The sequence below is a fragment of the Lonchura striata genome, chromosome 1 (assembly GCF_046129695.1).
Source record: "Lonchura striata isolate bLonStr1 chromosome 1, bLonStr1.mat, whole genome shotgun sequence".
Classification (NCBI taxonomy): Eukaryota; Metazoa; Chordata; class Aves; order Passeriformes; family Estrildidae; genus Lonchura; species Lonchura striata.
This window is the reverse complement of record NC_134603.1, coordinates 74,362,239-74,383,359: the sequence shown is the minus strand read 5'-3', so window position 1 is coordinate 74,383,359 and position 21,121 is coordinate 74,362,239. Positions and strand designations below refer to the sequence as shown.

Sequence of the window (21,121 nt, the reverse complement as noted above, 5' to 3'; positions counted from 1 at the left end):
CAAGCATGTTCAGAAAAATAAGCTGGCAGTGAGGACAGCTTCATCTCACATTTAAAATAGGAATAAAGAAAGGCAAAACATTTCCAGGAGGTAAATTTAAGATGGATGGAGTCTGATATCATCCATGTGACTGAAGGAACACAGTTCTCAGCAAAACAAACTTTGATCATGACAGAGGAGGTGGCAGACATACAGATCTTTAAAGGCCTTTCCATCATCCAACAGGTTTCTAGCCCGTTTGTTTGGAAGGTACCTTCCAAAGCTTGCCAGAGCAGTGGTGAAACCAGGGCCGTGCAAAGAGGTATTACTGCCACAGGATAGTACGCAGAAAACCAAGAGTTTTGCTGGTACAGTTTAAATATTTGCTCATAATGCTAGATTGAAAAAAACAGTAAGTATTTTCTATAAGACTTTCCAATGAGAGGAATAGTAATGAACTCTGAACCATACTATTTCCAACATAAGTGTCAGCTAAACATTACAAATTTCAGTCTCAACTTTTATTCCAACAGCTGTCCGTCACAAAAGTTAAAAGCTGCTATAAGATGCTATTCTAGTTACATAATATTCTGTTCCAAGTAATCATAAAATCATGCTTCTATAATACCTCTCAACCTATAACATATTCTGTTCACAATAGAAAACAGCTTCTACTGCATTCCAACTAAACACAAGGACTTTCTTTTTAGCTTATGCATGCTGTTTCTATATCTGAAATGCATTTGCTCCGCTGAGTTCTCTGGTAGCTCCCTGCAGTCATAAGCTCTAATTTATGAGTAAAGAAGGCATTATTGCCTGGAGCAAAAGAATCCATCCATCCTGACACAGACCTTGTTTCAAGGATTTTCTAGCACACAAGGGTTCTCCAACATCACAACCTATAGTTTCAATATAGTTTCAATAGTCTTGTAGCATTTAGATTTCCATGCACCTAGAAATGATAGGGTTCCTTTTATTAAACCTCTCTATGAGTCTGTGAAGATTATGCTGTTGCTTCCACCAGAAGCTTTCTGTAAAAAGACAAGAGCTGGAATGCAACAGCCTACATTTTCCTTAATGTCTTGTTATTACTGCTTAGCAGTGTGTTATCCCTACATATGAAACCTAAACCTACCTTTTTAATATTATACACTATAGAAGCTTTATTTTCAATATTGGCTTCATTACCTTTGCTATCTTTTAACATCACTGCTCCCTTCTCACAATTTAAATTCAGGGCCTTTGGTTTGAGCAGTCCATTCCCTCTCCAAAATTCAGTTTCATGTTTCTGTGATAAGGAACCAAAATAACTTGTACAGAAATTACAAAAATAATTAAAACATAATCTATTCCAACTCAATCACAAACTCAACGCCAGAGCTAAGTATGACTGTTCCATTAAAACTAAAAAATTAGACACAGATGAATAGGAGTCATCAGGTTAAACTCCACAGTCAAAAGTTCACAAAAGAAAAGGGGAAAAAAAAAAAAAAGACGAGGGGGATAGAACCTGTTTAAAATTAGCGTCTGTTTCCTACACAGTATTTCACCCAGGCCCAAAATTCAGCATGCAATGTTCAAATACCAAGAATAAGACCATGTATTTCAACACCTATATATAAGGTTTTAAATTTTTTTTATTTTAAGCCTTGGCCATCAAATGATTCATGGTTTGAACACAACTATCTGAGGACTACCATACTCTGGATGTGTAAGACAACATCATTTACAAGATGATGCAACATAGTTAAACACCTGGTTTTCTCTGGCCGCCTTCTGTCAGCCTACAATTCTTTCCTCGAGGAAAAAAAAAATTATGATTTTTCAACCACTTACAGATGTTAAATGGCAATGGCTCTGACCAGGATACCTGAAGCTTCAAAAGCTCTAGCTAATTTGTACATCCACATTAAACAGAATCAAATTAAGGCATCAAGCCACACTTCCAAAGCGCTGCACAGCTGACAAACTGGGGGCAGGAGTGTCCTTCATTTGGATCAAATTAACACAGACATGATGTAGAAATGAGGACTTAAAGCCAGCATGTCAATAAAACAGCACAGGAGCCTAAACACTTCCAAGCCCAGTAGAAGACCTATTTCTGAGCTGAACACACCATTACCAGACCACAAAGCTTGCCCACAAAACTGGGTCAGAATTGAAAAGAGCACAGTCCAAGGAGAAGCAATTTTTTCCATTGATATTTGAACCATATTAGTATTAAAAAATACTCAAAGTCAGAACAAAATTGATGTTGTTTAATTTTCAAGAAGCAACCAAGGTAACAAAACCTTTCCAGCTTTTGAACAAACATGCATACACCACAAACTACCACAGTACTGTGTTAATGAGGTGAGGACTGATGATCTGTTCGTGGTTTAGCATCCTCCCATGCCAAATTTCTTGAAAATTCCAATACATGCACAGATAGGAAGAGTTGAAGCTCATCCAAATCTTGAATTTCGTTTCCTGGACACTAGTAAATGAAACAAACAGGAATAAATAACCCTCCAACACATGAATAGCACCCTAGCACCTAAAATACACACATTTTTCTTGCAACAGAGAAATGTGTCAAGACATAAATGGAGACCAGTATCATTGAAAGCCATGCATTTCATACCAAAGATGATCTTGTCCTCAGGTTAAAAGGAGCTGAAAAACATGCCTCAGATTTTTCACTTAAGTTTTAACTATTTTCTTTTCATAGAGGCTTTGTGTAATGATTGATCACTAGATCCAGTTTATCTCACTGTTCCAGTGTGAGTCTTTTTGGAACAGCTCAAGCTGGTTTTGATGGACAACTTCTTGATGGGACATATCCATAGGTTCAAAGAAGCTCAGACATCAACTGAACTCCTTCAAAGCTTTGAGGAAATATGGCCTGTCTTATGACTTGAAATTAGAGACACTTACTCTTGAATTTAGCATAAAGTATAATTCAATCCAAGACAATAACCAACATTTTCAGAATGGTATATCAACTATTTTTTAGAACCACAATCACAATCCCAAGATTAATATTTATGTTTACATAGAGTTTATGATTAATCTTTTGGATTAAGAAAGTCTATCTGGTTACATAATTAGCATCAGATTCCAAAGATTCACTGTGATTACATTTACTGTTAACTAAACCATCTACTACAAAATGCTTGTTTCTCCATTCAAGAAGGAAGTCACAATTTCCACAAAGGGGGCCAAAGGAAATACTTTGTCTTTTCTGAAGTATCTGAGCCTGATAACTTTATAAGCCTAATACATCATACTGAGCAATAGACAGTAGAATACAAAGGTTTGGTCACTCATAGTTTTAACCATTTTTTATTTTTAATGATTTTGCAGATACTTTTTTTCAGTTTCTTTTACCTAGTTTTACTCTTTGCAGTTCCACCTACATTCCTTTTTTTCTCATATTAGGCAAATAGTCAAGTTTTTGTTTAATTAGGGTTTTATTATTCTTCCTTCAAAAACAGTACAGAATATTTAAACATAGTTGCTTCAATTTAGAATTAGGATGTGGAGTTGCGTTATTTGGATGTTTTATTATCCCTGTATTATGTATTCCTTTGTACCCCCGTGTGCAACTTGGTTTATCCCCAGTTTTCCTGCCTTGTCCTCCCTTCCCGCCTTCCCAGTATCTATCCATCACCCTGAAAGAGGCATTTTACCCCCCCCGGGTGCCTTGTCTATCACTCGGTGCCCCTTCCCATCCATCCAGAAGCTTCTACTCAGGGCACCGGGTGATTGGGCGAGGACCTGGGGCTCCCCCCATATCCTTCCCCCATTGGACCCCACCATATCCCCCCATCCCGGAGCCACCCCATATCCCTATCCCCATTGGTCGTTGGATACCCCTCCCTTACAGTTTATAAGCCAGTGCAAGCACCTTGTGCTTGTTCCTGTTGGCTGGCATCGTTCTAGGATATTTGGCCCCGTTGGGCTACAATAAACTTGGACTTAGCCCCCAGCAGGATCCGCTCTTCATTTACCACCGCGAGGCTTGCTAGCGCTGCCCGGAACCCACAAAGACACTCTCCAAACCCCAGCTGGGAGCGGCGGAGGGTGCCTCCATCGCCCACTCTCGCCCCACAAGAGCTAGCCGGGGCTGAGACAAAGGGAACCGGGGCGGGAGCGTGGCAGCTGGCGCCCAACGAGCGGCCCCGTTTTTGCGGCGTTGGACCCTCGTTTGAGGATTGTAGGGTCGTGCGGACCCGAAGAATCGTCCTCCTGGCCGTCAGCTACCCCGGCGAGAGCAGACCCACGTTCTAGTGGGTGGCACTCTCAGGGACAGGATCGGCAGCTCTGGAACGCACCTCCGGAGTCGATCCTCTCGCGGAGGAATCCTACGATTGGTTTTTCTTTTCCACCCTTCCCTCTCCGACCCCTGTGGTTTGTGAGTATAGGGGCCCCTGGGGCTTTCCCGGTCCTTTTTTTGGTTGGTTCCTTTCCCCTAGGTTTTAGGGAAAGGATCCCTTTTTGGTGGGTTTCTTTTTCCCCGGGGTTCGGGGAAAAAATTCCTGGTTTTGGTGCTTCCCTTTCCGGGCGGGAAGCTTAAGGACCGCGACAAAGCCGGAAGTGTGGTCTTTTGTTTTTCGTTCGTGTTTTCCCAATCGTAGGCACTGCGGCACGATTTAACATCTAACAGCCATGGGTGCAAGGCTGTCCGTGCCGCAGAAGAGCATTTATTCCCAAGTTGTGGGTATCCTTTTAGTGGGGGGAATTAAGGTTAAAAAATCTGAAGTAAAACGGTTCGTTCAGTGGTTGTCGCAAACTTTCCCTGACATTTCGGCAGCTAAATTATACCAAGCCCCCTTTTGGGAACAGGTAGCGGGGGAGATCCTGCGACAGTCGGATCTCTCTCTCTCCATATTCACCCATTTGGCTCTCCAAATTCGCGATATAATTAAATATTGCTACGAAAGTCTGCCACAGCCAGCCGCAAACAAACCGATCCCCAGTTCGGCGGGTAGTTCTAATAGCGCTACTCCGCTTCCCTGTCCCTCAGCCCGGTCTCTGCAGTACGATGCGGCGCTCGCCGCTGCGGCGGGGCGCGGGACGGCTGCTGTCGCTGCTCCCGAGGCTGCGGCTGCGGCAGGGCACGGGACGGCTGCTGTCGCTGCTCCCGAGGCTGCGGCTGCGGCAGGGCGCTGTGGGAAAACTGCGGCAAAACCCTCCCTCTCTCCCGAAGTCGGGTATTATCAGACAGGCATATCCCGGCATTGCCCGCAGGCAGATTCTGGCCCCTCTGAGAATACCCTAGACACCCCGCAGGGCGGTGCAGGCACTGTCTCTGCTTCTACCCGTTCCCCTTCTTCCCCGCGCTGTACAGCCCCGTCCCGTAGAGACTCCGTTTGTTTTCAGTTATCCCAGACCCCCGAAGATCCCTCATCCCCCATCCACCATCCCCAAACCCCACAAAATGGCTCCCCTTCTCCCCCCTTCCCCAGGGCACAAGATGGAGGTGACCGCGTGGCTTTTCCCGCCACTCGTGCTCCTTCTTCCCATGATCCCTGTCCTCCCCCCTCCCATAATCCCTTCCAGCAGACCAACCCCTTCTGCTCCCCGGATTTCTCCGCCCACCTCCCTCCTCCACCCACCGTCAACTCCCCCTTGCTTGAATTATTCAACATCCCACCCCTCAGCTCCACCCCCGGGGAGGGGAGTCCCCACCATACCACTCCCCCTACTTCAGACCACGCCTCGTCCCCTGGTTCCCACGACCCCACTTCCAGTTCCCACGCTTTCGGTTCCGGGGGGGGGGGGGGGGAGCGTGGGAACCCCGATCCACCCCAATCCCTACCTGCCTTCTCGGCCTCACCTGTCACCTGTACCCCGCGGCGGGGGGGTAAGCCCCTTGCACAGTGGTCCCCCATCCCCCAGCAAACCATCAAAGAGCTCTGCAAGGCCAAGAAGGAGTTCGGGATGGAAAGTGAATACTTCCAAGGCTTATTAAAAGCAACCCTCTCCTCCAAAGAATATGTCCCAGCAGACATGCAAACTCTCTTCTCCTGTTTAATTACCCACAGAGAATTCCTCATCTGGGAGTCCGAGTGGAAGCGGGAGATCAGAGAGGTGTTACCTGACCTCTGGGCCAATGCAGATAGCTCTAGGGATGAGGATGGGGCTGTAATATCACTAGACCACTTGTGCGGGGAGGGGGATTGGAAAATGGGGACCAAGCAGGCGGAAAAAATCCCCAGAGAGGCGCTGCAAGTCAGCACTAGGGCGGCAGAAAAGGCGTTTTTTAAGTTAAGACCCAGCAGTACGGTTATTAACTTCTTGTCCCTAAAGCAGGAACCCCTAGAACCTTTTGTCGCGTTCGTGGATCGCTTGCATTACACGATGGAGGCTCAGGTTCCAGATGAGAGGCTGCGAGAGGGGATGCTTGCCACAGTTGCGAGGCAGAACGCTAACGACGCGTGCCGGCAAGCCATCCTCAGTCTGCCCCTGGACCCTGAGCCTACCCTTCAAAGCATGCTGCAAGTCTGTGCGAGGAAGGTGACAGTTCCTGCTAAAGACATTCCAGAGACTCCTAAACCACCAACAAAGAGAGTAGCCTTCGTTAAAGCCGTGACACCGCCAGCCACCCCTTCTCCAGATCGCCGCCCTACAGGAGCACCCCCGAGGGGACAACAGCACCATCAGGCCTGCAATCTATGTAGGCAGAAGGGACATTGGGCTTCCCAATGCCCGCTGAGGGACGAGTTTTTTAGGTTTAAACAGCAGCGACAAGAAAAGAGTGCCCCCAACTCGGGGGGAAAACAAAAAAACTGAGTCATCAGCGCAGTCCCTCCCTGCGCGAGGACATAAATATGGTGGGTTCTATAACATCAGAGGAGGGGAGGGACGACTACCTGCAATGCCCACCTGAGGACATTTCACTGGACTTGACACACCGGATTATGGCTGACAAACCAGCCTATATGAGGGAAGATGTGGATTTCATTCCCACTGCCTGGCTGGGTCGAGGCCCGAACCAGCCCAAGCCGATACTTAACATCGTATCTGGTTTCTCCCCATATAGGTTGGCCCTGACTGAGGCTCTGCATCTAAGGGACAGCGACTGGCACTCCATCGCTGTCGACACAGAGGACCCGGGAACCTGGAGGAACCTCCACAGTAAGTACATCGTTCTTGGGGACACAAAATTCACGCCTCTCGAAGTCACTATTACACCATCCCTGACATCCAGGAACACCGAGCAATTAGTGGTGTGGCTGCACTGCTCCCATCCTCCGGTCTTCCTTCCCAAGGGCCAAATCATCGCCCAGGCCATCCCAGCATCTGGGCCTCCGGCACACCCTGAGGATCTATGGAAGAAGTCAGCGAAGAAGAGCTACCAGGTGTGCCAGGCCCAGGTCATAGGGAAGGAAAGACCAAAGCTCTCCTGCTATATGCGGAAGGATGGGGAGTACAAACACCTAAGCGGTCTCCTGGATACAGGGGCAGACGTGACAGTCATTCCCGCACGGGATTGGCCGTCACACTGGGAATTGCAAAACGTGACTGGGAAAATTCAAGGTGTAGGGGGTTCTCAATTGGCAAAGCAATCAAAAAACATCGTAAAATTTGAGGGGCCGAACGGACAATCGGCCTATTTACGCCCGTTCGTATTAGATTACACAGAACCCTTATGGGGGAGAGACCTGATGGCCCAGTGGGGGGTCACAATTAACATCCCGACCCCCCAGGTTTTTCGGGCAACAGTCACTGAGGAGCGTCCCACCCGGAAACTTAATTGGCTCACAGATACACCAGTGTGGGTAGAGCAGTGGCCGCTCAATAAACAGAAATTAAAAGCGCTTCAGGAGCTCATGAAGGAGCAACTCGCCAAAGGGAATATCCAGGAAACAACATCCCCCTGGAATTCCCCTGTCTTTGTCCTGAAAAAACCTGGCAAAGACGAGTGGTGCCTCCTTCATGACCTTCGCGCCATCAACAATGTAATAGAAGACATGGGTCCTCTCCAGCCAGGGATGCCGTCCCCCACGATGTTACCAGAAAATTGGGAATTGGCTGTCATTGACATCAAAAATTGTTTTTTCCAAATTCCCCTACACCCTGATGATGCGCCACGGTTCGCCTTCTCGGTTCCTTCCATCAACCGAGAAGCCCCAATGGAGAGATACCACTGGAAAGTTCTTCCCCAAGGCATGAAAGTCAGCCCAAGCATTTGCCAGTGGTACGTCTCTTCATTGCTGTCCCCTGTGCGTGCAGCCACCGAGGGTGTGATCATCCAGCACTATATGGATGATATTCTTATTTGTGCCCCCAACAACGATTTACTTACACACGCGCTTGAACTGACAACCAGTGCGTTGGTTGCTGTAGGGTTCGAGCTGCGAGAGGATAAGATTCAAAGAATGCCACCTTGGAAGTACCTGGGTTTGGAGATAAACAAGCGGACCATTGTTCCGCAGAAATTGGCCATAAAAAATTCAATTCGGACTCTAGCCGACGTGCAGCAGCTGTGTGGGTCTTTAAACTGGGTGAGACCCTGGTTAGGTATTAACAACGAAGACCTAGCCCCTCTTTTCAATTTATTGAAAGGGGGGGAAGAGCCTAGTTCTCCCAGGGAACTCACTCCAGAGGCCAAAGCTGCTTTGCAGAAGGTTCAGGAGGCAATGTCTGCCAGGCAGGCCCACAGGTACGATCCGGGCCTGCCCTTCAGATTCATCATATTGGGCAGACTGCCACACCTTCACGGTGTCATCTTCCAATGGGCAGACACCCTAGGAAAGGGCAAGGATCAGGACAAAAGGGACCCACTCTCCATCATAGAGTGGGTATTCCTGAGTCATTCACGATCCAAAAGGTTGACACGGCCACAAGAGCTGGTAGCAGAGCTAATCCGCAAAGCGAGAACACGGATTCGGGAGCTGGCGGGGTGTGACTTTGATCACATCCACATTCCTTTGAAATTGGAATCGGGCCAATTCACAAAGGCAATGTTGGAACACCTGCTGCAAGAGAATGAATCATTGCAGTTTGCACTGGACAGCTACACCGGAAAAATTTCTGTTTTGAGACCGGCCCACAAAATTTTCAATTCCAAAATCCAATTCACTCTGTCAACAAAACAGATTCAGAGCAAAAAACCCTTAAAGGCTCTAACAGTTTTTACGGACGTGTCCGGAGGGTCCCACAAGTCAGTAGTGACTTGGAAAGATCCTCAAACTCAGCAGTGGGAGGCAGATGTTGTTGAGGTGGAAGGATCCCCTCAAGTAGCTGAGTTGGCCGCAGTCGTTAGAGCTTTTGAGCGGTTCTATGAACCTTTTAATTTGGTAACCGATTCGGCCTATGTAGCAGGTGTAGTGTCTAGAGCACAGGATGCAATCCTGCAAGGTGTCTCCAACGATGCCCTTAGCAGGTTGCTCTCAAAGCTGATAAGGCTAGTCTCCCACCGAGAGCAACCGTTTTATGTGATGCATATCAGGTCACACACCGACCTGCCGGGGTTCTTGGCCGAGGGCAATCGGCGTGCCGATTCCCTCGCTGCCGCCCCCGCACAGCTGGCGCCGCTCCCAGACAAGTTCCAGCAAGCAAAGATCAGCCACCAGCTTTACCACCAAAATGCGCCTGGTCTGGTCCGGCAGTTCCATCTAACCCGGGACCAGGCCAAGGCCATTGTGGCCACATGCCCGTCCTGTAAGTCGCTCCCTCTACCATCGGTGAGCGCAGGGGCTAATCCTAGGGGTCTGAGGTCCTGCAAGGTGTGGCAGATGGACGTTACTCACATCCCCTCCTTCGGGAGGATGAAGTACGTCCATGTCTCCGTGGACACCTTCTCTGGAGCAGTTTTTGCCTCTGCCCACACAGGGGAGAAGGCCAAGGAAGTAGAGAAACACCTGATACAAGCCTTCTCCATGCTGGGCGTCCCAAAACAGATAAAAACAGACAATGCCCCCGGGTACACGTCCAAGGAATTCGCAGGCTTCCTGCAGCAATGGGGAATAGAACATAAAACTGGCATCGCCTATTCCCCGACAGGTCAAGCCGTGGTAGAGAGGACTCATCAAAGCATCAAAAGGATGCTTAAACAACAACAGTCGTCAGCTAAAAATGAGTCCCCCCAGGTTCAGTTGGCGCGGGCCCTTTTTACCATCAATTTCTTAAACTGTTCCTTTGAGTGCCTCAACCCCCCATCGCGAGGCACTTTAATTCCTACGAGCAGAGCAAGGTCAGGGAAAAGCCACCAGTTCTCATTAAAGACCCTGAGACCTGGCGGCAGGAAGGACCCTATGACTTGGTCACCTGGGGACGGGGGTACGCTTGCGTATCCACGCCCTCAGGCCTGAGATGGGTCCCTTCCAAATTCGTCAGACCATATGTCCCTAAGACCCAGAAGAGAAAACCGGACAGTCCTCAAGTTGGGTACGCCGCCCTCCGACGGCGGAACAGGTCCCCCTCACCTGATCCCCCCTCTTCCCTCTCTGGCTCCTGGGATTCTCTGTTCCCCTTTGAGTTAGACCTCCCCTACCTCGACTATTAATTTCAGTTGCTTTCTAAAAAAACAGGACTTTTGCTGCTGCTGGGACTCATTGTGTTTATTACAGGCTTTAGCGTAGTGATGAACTGGAACCCTTGAACAAGGAAGGGTTCCAAGAAGAAGAACTTCCTGAAAAAAACAACATCTAGTTTCAAGATGAGCCCAGAAACTGTGCAGCCCCCGTTTAAAGACTTACTTTATCCTCTTCACCTTTCTTTCTTTTTAAACAAAAAAAGGAGGAGATGTGGAATTGCGTTATTTGGATGTTTTATTATCCCTGTATTATGTATTGGTTTATTCCTTTGTACCCCCGTGTGCAACTTGGTTTATCCCCAGTTTTCCTGCCTTGTCCTCCCTTCCCGCCTTCCCAGTATCTATCCATCACCCTGAAAGAGGCATTTTACCCCCCCCGGGTGCCTTGTCTATCACTCGGTGCCCCTTCCCATCCATCCAGAAGCTTCTACTCAGGGCACCGGGTGATTGGGCGAGGACCTGGGGCTCCCCCCATATCCTTCCCCCATTGGACCCCACCATATCCCCCCATCCCGGAGCCACCCCATATCCCTATCCCCATTGGTCGTTGGATACCCCTCCCTTACAGTTTATAAGCCAGTGCAAGCACCTTGTGCTTGTTCCTGTTGGCTGGCATCGTTCTAGGATATTTGGCCCCGTTGGGCTACAATAAACTTGGACTTAGCCCCCAGCAGGATCCGCTCTTCATTTACCACCGCGAGGCTTGCTAGCGCTGCCCGGAACCCACAAAGGCACTCTCCAAACCCCAGCTGGGAGCGGCGGAGGGTGCCTCCATCGCCCACTCTCGCCCCACAAGAGCTAGCCGGGGCTGAGACAAAGGGAACAGGGGCGGGAGCGCGGCATTAGGAAATGTTCAACAGTAAAAGTTCATGGCATATTATCCTCCCACACTTACCTTATTTCCAAGATATATGAGAAAAGATCTTTCAGACAAGGATATATAAGGAGTTGATCTAATATTTCATGCTCTGATTTCTGCGAAATTTGTGGGTTTGAAATTTAAGCAATTACAGTTCTGAGTTAAAGTACAAATGAAGTATAATAATAAGTTACTCTAATAGTCTGGGCATTAACTTGATATCAAATTCAAGAGGCTACCCCAGTCTTACCTTTAGGGCTCTGTTCATATCAAAACTGGAATAACCAATAACAGACAGCAGGACATGAGATAAATTACATTCGTTCTAAGCCTTGTTTTTTTTGTTCAAAGCATTTGCCAGCTGTCTAACTGAAAATGGACATCTATCAATAATCCTGACAGTTTCTCACAACCAAATCGCATATTTGCTTCAGAATCTTCACAGTCTTCTCCTCATGAACCATATTTTAAAAACAACTAGTATCATTTCAGTAACAAAAAAAAAAACAACCACAGTAGGTAGGTTTATTTTGTGTGTGGTGTTGGGGTTTTTTTGCCGTATACAAGCACACATTCTAAACAGAATTAAAAATATGTGAAAGCATTAACACGTCACGGTGTGAAGATACATTTTTTCTTCATTGCACGTAGCTATTTAATATGATCAGTGAAATCTGAACTCGGTGACTGAATGGCAGTGTTGCTATTTTGAATTGGATACATTTTCATTAGGAATGACATTCTCAGCATAGTCTGGCAAACATTCATGTTTCACTAAATGCTACGGGATTAACTAGACAGTGGCAGAAGTGATCTTTAGAAAACATTGATGGATGGAAACAGATTTATTGCTCATCTAATGTCATTTCAAAAGAAAGAAAAATAAATATTCTTTGATAGCTTTTTCTTTTCCAAAACCAAATTTGTTAAGTAGTCTGCCAAATTAATAACACCAACTGGCACCCAGTGATGTCAGCTTTTTCTACTGGAACACAACAAAGCATATTCAGAATATTGTGAATTTTATCCAGGTACAGAATAATCTCCCATTAAAACCAGGCACATCAGCTTCTTCATCAACTTCAAATGTTTTACATGGCAAAATCTTTCAAAAGACAAACCCAATGCTGGACAGAACATCCATAAAAAAACTGAATCTGAGGTACGAGGGCATTAAAAGAAATTTGAGAAAGTTAAAGCTACAGAAACAGCAAAAGTGAAAATACACTCAAAGCTAAAATCAGATTGAGCTGTAATTCTGCCTCAGATTACAAGAAGTTACTAAAGTCTTGTTTTTAAAGTGAAAAGAAAGCAACAGTAAGGGAGCATTTTCAGAAAGCAGAGTTCAAGCTAATGGCTTATTCCAGGCCACAGTAAAGAAGCGTCAATAGTTTTCCAAGATTGAATTCACAACATACAGTCTAATTGTAATTTTATCATTTAGACTACATGTGTGCCTGTTCTATAAGGAAAACTACCACACAAGTCTTTCCTGGACCAAGGTAAATGACTGCTTGGAACAGTGAACAGTTTCTGGGTACCACGCTAAGTTTTTATTGCTCAAATGGAAGCTCATACTCTACCTGACAAGGCTTACAAATGTTTATCTCACAGGGTGGAGCTGGAAAATGTGTCTGTATCTAATAAACAAAGAAATAAGCAATGTTTACATATGCCTACGTGGACATATAAATATTCATAATAAGCAAGCATCACAGCTCAAAAAAATAATTTGTTCCTACTACCCACATCCTTGAGTTTTCTTACTTTTTGTCTTTCAGAGATTCCCACACAGCATTATTTACCTACAATGAACAAGGTAAAAAACTTCCCACAAACAATGAATACTTCACAGTGTTGTAAAATTCCACTCTCTTTAATATACAGGATGGAAAGGGGAAAACTATACAAAGCGTTAGGGAAAACTGAAAGCAATATAGATTAGATTAGGCATTGGTAAACCCCAAAACATAGTTATGATAACTGTGATAAAAATTTACAATGGAGATTTATGATTTATCCAAATTACTGCAAACAGCATGCTGGATTACAGTCATCCAGTAAAGCCATCAAGCTTCTTTCCACCCACACATTCACATGTCCAAGGCAGCACAAATATGCCACAAGTAGGTGACATGCCTAGGAAAAGTCTCCATACTTCACTTTGTGGGAGGGTAACTCAAACTAGCTGATCTAAATTGACTACAGGATCTTGCAAACAAATATTTATCATGCATGTCTAAAGACACCCTGCCTTCTGGCAAATTTGTGTACACCCAAGAGGACAGAGTAAAGAAGTAAAACCCTCCTAGCGCAGTATAGATGACAGGTTGCTATGGGCACTTGTTTTCTCTATTAAAAAAAAATATATATATTTGAACTGTTAATACCATAATTTTACTTTGAGGTTCAAGAATTACAAACTCCCAAATCCATCATCACAGCTCAAGATGAAAACTACCCCTAAATGGGAAAAGAAGTATTACAATGGTCAGTTAGTGACCAGGCACACCACCACTCCACAAGTTTTACGTACAGGTGTGGCTGATTAAGACTAGAGGAACACATAAATGGTAAATCATCATATTACAAACATGTTCACAACATCTCCCCATACTTCCAGCCTAGTCTGATGTAACTGCCTAAACCAAAGATGGTCCAACAGTCAGAATTAACAGGAGCATAAGAATTATCATTGTCTACTCATGAACAGCCATTTTCATCAGCCGACCCCAGTATATACTACTCAAGAGAAATCTGGGAATGGTGGCAGAATTGAGAAGATGTCAACCTTGAGAAAGACACAGTAGCAGGAGCTATGGTACAATAGCCAGAAGAGAAATACAGAATGGCTCAGTAACTCCAAGACAATATTTCTCAAGCATGCTGCTAGTTTTGGCACTGTTGGTGGTATCAGTCTTAAAAAATACAGTCATTTGACAAACTGACATAAAAAGATACGATATGGGAACATAAGGCAGGATATTTTGTGCAATAAATTTAAACTACAGCATCTTAACAGGGATTCTAAAGTTATAGTAAAAAAATTTGCTGTTCCAATTTTATTTCGTTATTTCAATCAAGCACTAGAACGAATCTGAAGGAAGTTGCTCACCTCAGTTCATGCATTCTGAAAAATTGATAAACCTGACATATTTAAATATGCATTATCAGGTTGTATCTATTCTTCAAGATGTCTTAGGAGACAGTCTAACATTCAAGAAGAATGGGGTTTTGACTAACAAATGCTACGCATTCTTCATATCCTTTGAGATGACTTCATTTTTCAGAGAAGGAAACTACTTTAGACAGGTATCATAGGCAATAACAGGATGAACAGTTAAGTGTCAGAACCTCCCTGTGATAATACTATTTAAGTAGTATTGGTACAGTATTTTACCTGAAGAATTACTTTTGGGATCTTGGATTCCTTAAAATCAGATTTACAAGTAATTGAATAAACTGCAATCACTCCCACCAAGCATCAGACCTCACTTGGAAAAGCTAATGCCAGGTTTTTAAATTGGGATCATTTCTCTTTAACTGTACTGTAAGTGCATTTGCTCTGGTGGGTCTCACATTTCAGGCAGCAGATCAAATAAGACTGCAGTTTCATGTACCTTTCCAATTTGTTCTTGGTATTGTTTGTGCAACTTTTAAACATTTGGCTATAGCATTTCTGTACAAATTTACAAATTAGCCAGAATAACACGAGGTTTCAATTAGCAGGTTTAACCTTGCCAATGTCTCAGCTACTTTTGCCTTGCATTTGAACTCGAATTTAAATGCTGATTGTAATGGTATTGTAATTAGCAGAACAGTTCTGCAGGAATACTGCTTATTAGATAGCAAAAGCATATCAAGATGTGGTTTAGTACAAAAAACAGTGCTTAAGAGCAAGCTTTATACTACTTTGTACCTTCACACACTGCTTGAGGTGATTATATTTGTGTATGCATTCAGATATTCAGATGTTGGTTAAAGGAATTTAAATAGTGAGCTCTGTTTAGTCTGCCAAACTGTTTATAGTTTTGGATTTATTAGCTGTCACGCCTCTCAGCCCACTCTTACTCCTCCTCAATCTTTTTGGCTTGAAATTATTCTGTTTTGGCACATTCTGCAATGCAACATTTCACTTTTCTAGAAAACTCCCCAGCTAGTAAAGCAACACAAAACCCCAGGAAACTCACCTAGTCTCCAGTTCCACTACCAACTCAAAACGGCCACAGTTCACTCAAAGCCAACTGAATCTCTGCCCAGTTCCAAGCAAGCAGGGGCGAATTCAGACATTGATATCAACTTCTGATACACTGTGGTGTACAGAAAGCCTGCTTTGACAGAGGTTCAATAGTAGTACCAAGAGCCCAAATACCCAATAAGAGGCTGCAAAGGCATGAGGACAAAAATGAAAAAGAAAAGAACTGTCATCAAAGAACAGGAATTATGCATATATTCACATTTATCTGAAAAGAACACTTAAAAGTTTTCATTTCTGATACTGGGTTACTCAACTTCCAATGTTAAAGAGATAGTGAAAAGAAAAAATGGTAAAGAACTGAAGTGGGAAATAATTTAACAGGTATCAGATGAAAAAAGGGACCTAAAGAGCTCTTTCTCCCAAAGGGATCATCATGAAAATCTGGGTAAAAGATGCATCTCTCTTCAACAATAGTCTTTTGCCACAACACCTAGCTCAGTGTCTCAAAAAGGCTACACAAACGACTCAAAAGCTTCAATGGAAATCTGATAGACCAAACACAGCTACCAATTCATGTCAGCCTTAATACCCAGAAAGAATGTCTATTTGCAAAGTGGTTCTCTGAGATTTTTATCTCCCCTTAAAAAAATATCAGATTGCACTCATCTAAATCTCAGTTTGAGCTGATTCTCTATCAGGAACCATTTAAAATACAAAAAGTATTCCGTAGCAACAAATTTGCTCCACCGTCCCAAATTTTTTGATACTGTCCATCACAGTCCACAATGCAAGAACTTCTCCTCTTAAATTTATTTAATAGATGAATAATTACTCAGAGATCCAAAAGATACCACGTTTTAAAATAATGTGGTTACGAAGCCAAAAGAAATTAAACTAATTTCAGCCTCTCAGAAAGTATCCTATAACAAGCACTTTGTTCTCTGACTTGAAAGGTGAAATAAGAGGCACACAACCCAAATAAATTTGAGTTCAAGAAATTTCACTTAATATATTCACATGTAGAGCAGTGATAAATGTTTTCTGATATTGATGTCAATTTTTTCTGTAAAAAGAAAATTTTCTATATAAAAGCTTCATTGGCCAGGTCCCCCCAAAAAAAAGGATGGCCAATGACCCCAAACACACCCTGATCAGCCAAGCCATCACCTTGCACAGGGTACAGCAGAACTTTTACAAGAGTAATTAAAGCATTACATGTTTGCAAAGTGCTACATTTTCACACAGTTGCCCCTCTAAGATGGTTTAATGGAGGGAACAACTTTTAATGAATGCAATTGTTCCCACCAGACTATAGGCCCTGCTGCTCTGAGAGTTATTGAATGATTTAGGTTAGAAAAGACCCTTGAGATCATTAAGTCCAACTGTAAACCCAGCACTGTCAAGTCCAGCAGAAGCACTACAAAACCTAAATAAAACAGGAAGAAGGATACAGCTATGAAAGGGAGGGCTCTTCTTGTACATACCTAAACTGCAGAAGAAATATCTCTTGTGTTGAGATTCATACAAACAGCTATTGCCAAAACCAATTCATTTGATCTCCACATTAAACATACATTGCAGTGTACTCTAGAACTGTCAGAGTACTGCAAAAGGAGAAACAAAGTAAAATACTTGGTCTTTGAAGGTCCCTAGAAGTCAGCTAAAAGCAGATAAAATTTGAATTTCTTCAAAATAAAGCAGCTGGCTTCACCATGTTTTTGCAAAACTCACAATTCTAAGATTTAAAGGGATATATTCAGAGGTACTTCAGCACTGAGCCCTTCTGCTAAAATAGTGTTCTACTTCAGACCTAATCCTTCAATTTGATTTTACAGAAATTGAGAAATAAATTAGAACTTCTGCATTGAGCTCATACATGAGCCTCTCAATTTAAAGTTGCCTCTGGATTGCATCTTAATGGTGCTATACATTAAATGCAAACAGTATTGATTTTTTTATTTGAAAAACAGTCAAGTTAATACAAAGCATGCAGCTTGGACATCACATTCTGTGCTTTGCAGGTAAGGTAGAATAAAACTCCCTGATCAAGGTAAGCCCATACAAAAACCCTCATTCAGTTTAATCTTCTAAATCAAGTTTCAGACAATAATATTCCAGCCGAGACTGTCTAGCAAATTGCATTTACATGACCCACAAAAATCCATTTAGTCTTTCACTTGCCAAAGAGCAACAGGGGGTAGTAAAAACTCATGTGTTCTCACATTTCCAGCTATAATTGATTGATAGGGTAAAGAATTGCTGGCAATGTCTGAGACTGGAAAGGAAGTAAAAAGCAGCGTATATTCAAAGCTAAACAAAACTCTATCCTCAGGAGATAGTGTGGAGGCATCAGTGTGCATGCACATTCACAGGCTACCAGGTTTCCTTCTTAGCCAAGCTGTAGCCAAACAGGTCTCTCCAGCCTGTGGTTTACACAGACATCTCGGTTTTGCCACCTTCCCTTCACTGAAGTACACAAAGTGAGAGTCACTGGACTACAGTTTCAGCACCTCTGCATTCCTCTCAAGAGCATCACTGGTATGTCAAAGCGTGACTTCAGGAAGCTGCACAGTCTGCCAGGTTCTGTCTGCTTTCCTCTATGCAACAAAAACAGTCGTGATTACCTCTCTGAAGCATCACTGAGTGAAACATGTTTAACTAAGGATACCAGCACACATTGTCCTTGTCTGGGGAAGATGTGCCCTTCCCCCAGACACACTCAACAGCATGGCCAACATTTTGTCTCTTTGAAACATAAAATACTCCACAACTCCAGAGACGCTCTAAATCCACAATGTGAGGGAGGGTACCATTATTTTGGCCCTAACTGCACCATCTGTGCCCATCAAGAGAGTTAAATGACATTGGCTTAATAGAATAGCTAGAACTGGAACAACAAGACTAATTTCAAGCATCTTGTTATATATTACTGGTACCCATTCTGTAGAGAAACATCACATCTCTGAAACTTGACTGATAATGTGGTTGCATTCATCATGATGAAGAGTGTGGTTTGATTGCTTAAACTGATGGCAAGATAACACCTGCTGTCAGATACTTCCTGAGGTGGTGCTCTTCCAGGCAACAGCCCTGCCTGACATCTTTTTACAGTTCTCAGGAATATGTTGCTGCCTAAATAGTAATTTACATGACTGCTTCTCAGCTGTGGAGTACCAGAGATAAGACGGATCATTCCCACAAATTTCCTTTCTAGTTGTTTCAAGTCATTCATTCCATTGATTCAACTTCCACAAGTGTTGTGTCACACGTTTTACAGAAACAGAAGACAAGCTGTGCAGAACTGGAAAGAATTAGGTCTATTTAAAAGCTGGAAAGCAGAAGCTGTGAAAGGCCTTCAGCCCCAAACAAAAGCTATGCTTTTCACAGAGCTGGACACTCAGGAATGCAGCTGGCAATAGAAATTCAGAGGATGCAAAGAAGCTGTCTGCCACTTGCTCAATCATTCCCCATGGCAATGAAGGTGAAGAAGAGTTTACCTGCAATGTTTCCTACTTCCTCCCACACCAGACCTGGCTGCATACAGCTGGCCACACAATACATGGCTCCTTCACAGAAGAAGACACAGTGCTGTGAATTTACAATACAGGCAGAATTGGAGCATTCTGGCCCTGCAGTAAATAGCCTCTAGTGAAAATAAAGATACACGTACGACCCTCTGTGCTGGGCAGATACTATTGTACCATGGCAAACAAATATTACAGTGGACTAGGTAAATTTTACTAACAGTGTCAAAAAAATGTTACGCAACCACCCTAAAATACGTAAGTGCTACTGCTTGTACAGCATCTAACACAATCAGACTCCTGTTCTTAGCTGGGCCGTAGGCATTACTCTATAACTGAACAGTATAAAAACATTCAGCATACTGTAAGAATAGAACTCAAGTCATCTTGTGGAAGTAATGAGTCTTTATTACCAGCTGAATCCTCCTTCAGTGTAAGTCTACTGTTCATGGGGAAAAGAGGCAGCATTAGTTAAAATCCAAGCACTAAAGCTGATAAATGTGCCAGTAACACACCAGTTTCAACAGTGCCTGTTTTGCCTCAGCTACTTCCATATCTCTTGTTTCACTTGCCTTCACAGAATTCTTACGCTCCCTGGCTATGACATTCAAAATATCTGCCAGATTATGCAGCAATCCACATTAAGGTAGTTTCTATTAAACTGCCCCACTTTAGTAATTCTTCAGGAGAAAGAAATGGTAAGAAAGTAGTAATAGTACAGGTTGAGGAAGAAGCTGCTTCCGAATCTGTTGTCAAAATAAGTATTTGTCAATTCACACTATTCCAGGGCACAGAAAAATTAGATTAAAAACTGGAATTGCCTCCAAGTACAGAATACACAATTACACTACTCTGAACTCTGATTTTGCATGTGAACTCATAAAAACATAATTTCACTACAGTTACTGCTGGCCTGCATTTAAGCCTCCCTTGCTAATGAATTAATCAGCTGCAAACAAGTGGCAAAGATTTCAAGGTCAATATTCATATTCACTGGCTCAATAATAAGCTAAATTAAGAACATAAATCACAGAGATTAGTACAGGATTATTTTGCATTATCATATTTGAATAAAAAAAACTGTTTTACAGACTGAAGTAGAAAAGAAATTCAAATTAATTATTAAGTACTGACTTTGGTGTTTCCACTATTCTTTTATGGTTTCTTTTCTTTTTCATTCCTGTCTGTCATAAAGAGAATTTATTTCCTAAATTTTTTAGTGTCCTGGTAATTCACCTCTTTCAGGCATCTCAGAACTTTTGCATCTAAGGTTTAGGGAAACATGAAATCTACTATTCAGCTTATTAATAACCATTTATTTGTTTGTTGTTAAATTTATTGGCTGGACTAAAAAGCACAGATTCTAAACCGGTATTTCTTATGATTCATAGGTGCCAGATATTCATTCTTGGTATGGGATTATGCATGCCCAACAACAGAGCTCTTTTGATTTATGTGGCCATTTACTACTTACATGAACTGCTTTTACTGATCAGATTCTACAGTCATACACAGACTTGCCATACTAGAACTATTCAAAAGTCTGACTTCCTTTAACCATAATAAAACTAGACTGAGAGCCAACAGAGCTTGTAACTTAATTTGTAGTGACAGAAGTGTAAGGAATCAGAACTATAACTTGATTACTACCAAGTAAAACCAAATAATTACAACAGAGTTACACAGAAACACTAGTTAAGGCATATCAATGCACAATTTTTACAAATCCTTATGGCTTACATCATTAAACTATATATAGTTATTTCCTCTCAGCCTTAAAAGACACAATTATAAAAACTAGGGCAAATAGACTTCCATTTAACAGAGCACACCTACTCACATGTAAGAAAGGAAGAATCAGCATTTCTCTGTTCATAGACCTGTTAATACAACATTGTACTGATACGAACAGATACAACATCTCCTTCCTCTGGACATCAATAATCTAGCCCTCAGTGATGACATACTCCAGTAACTGAGGTGAGGTGTATTGACCTTATTAAATCTGTCAGGTCAGCATGTCCACAGCTACAATT

At 43.2% G+C, this 21,121-nt stretch overlaps 1 protein-coding gene across 3 annotated transcripts in view; it reads right to left on the bottom strand.

The window, feature by feature from the left end:
• FBXL7 (F-box and leucine rich repeat protein 7) overlaps nucleotides 1-21,121 on the bottom strand; it is a 204,251-nt gene that overhangs the window by 143,869 nt on the left and 39,261 nt on the right. The window lies entirely within an intron of this gene.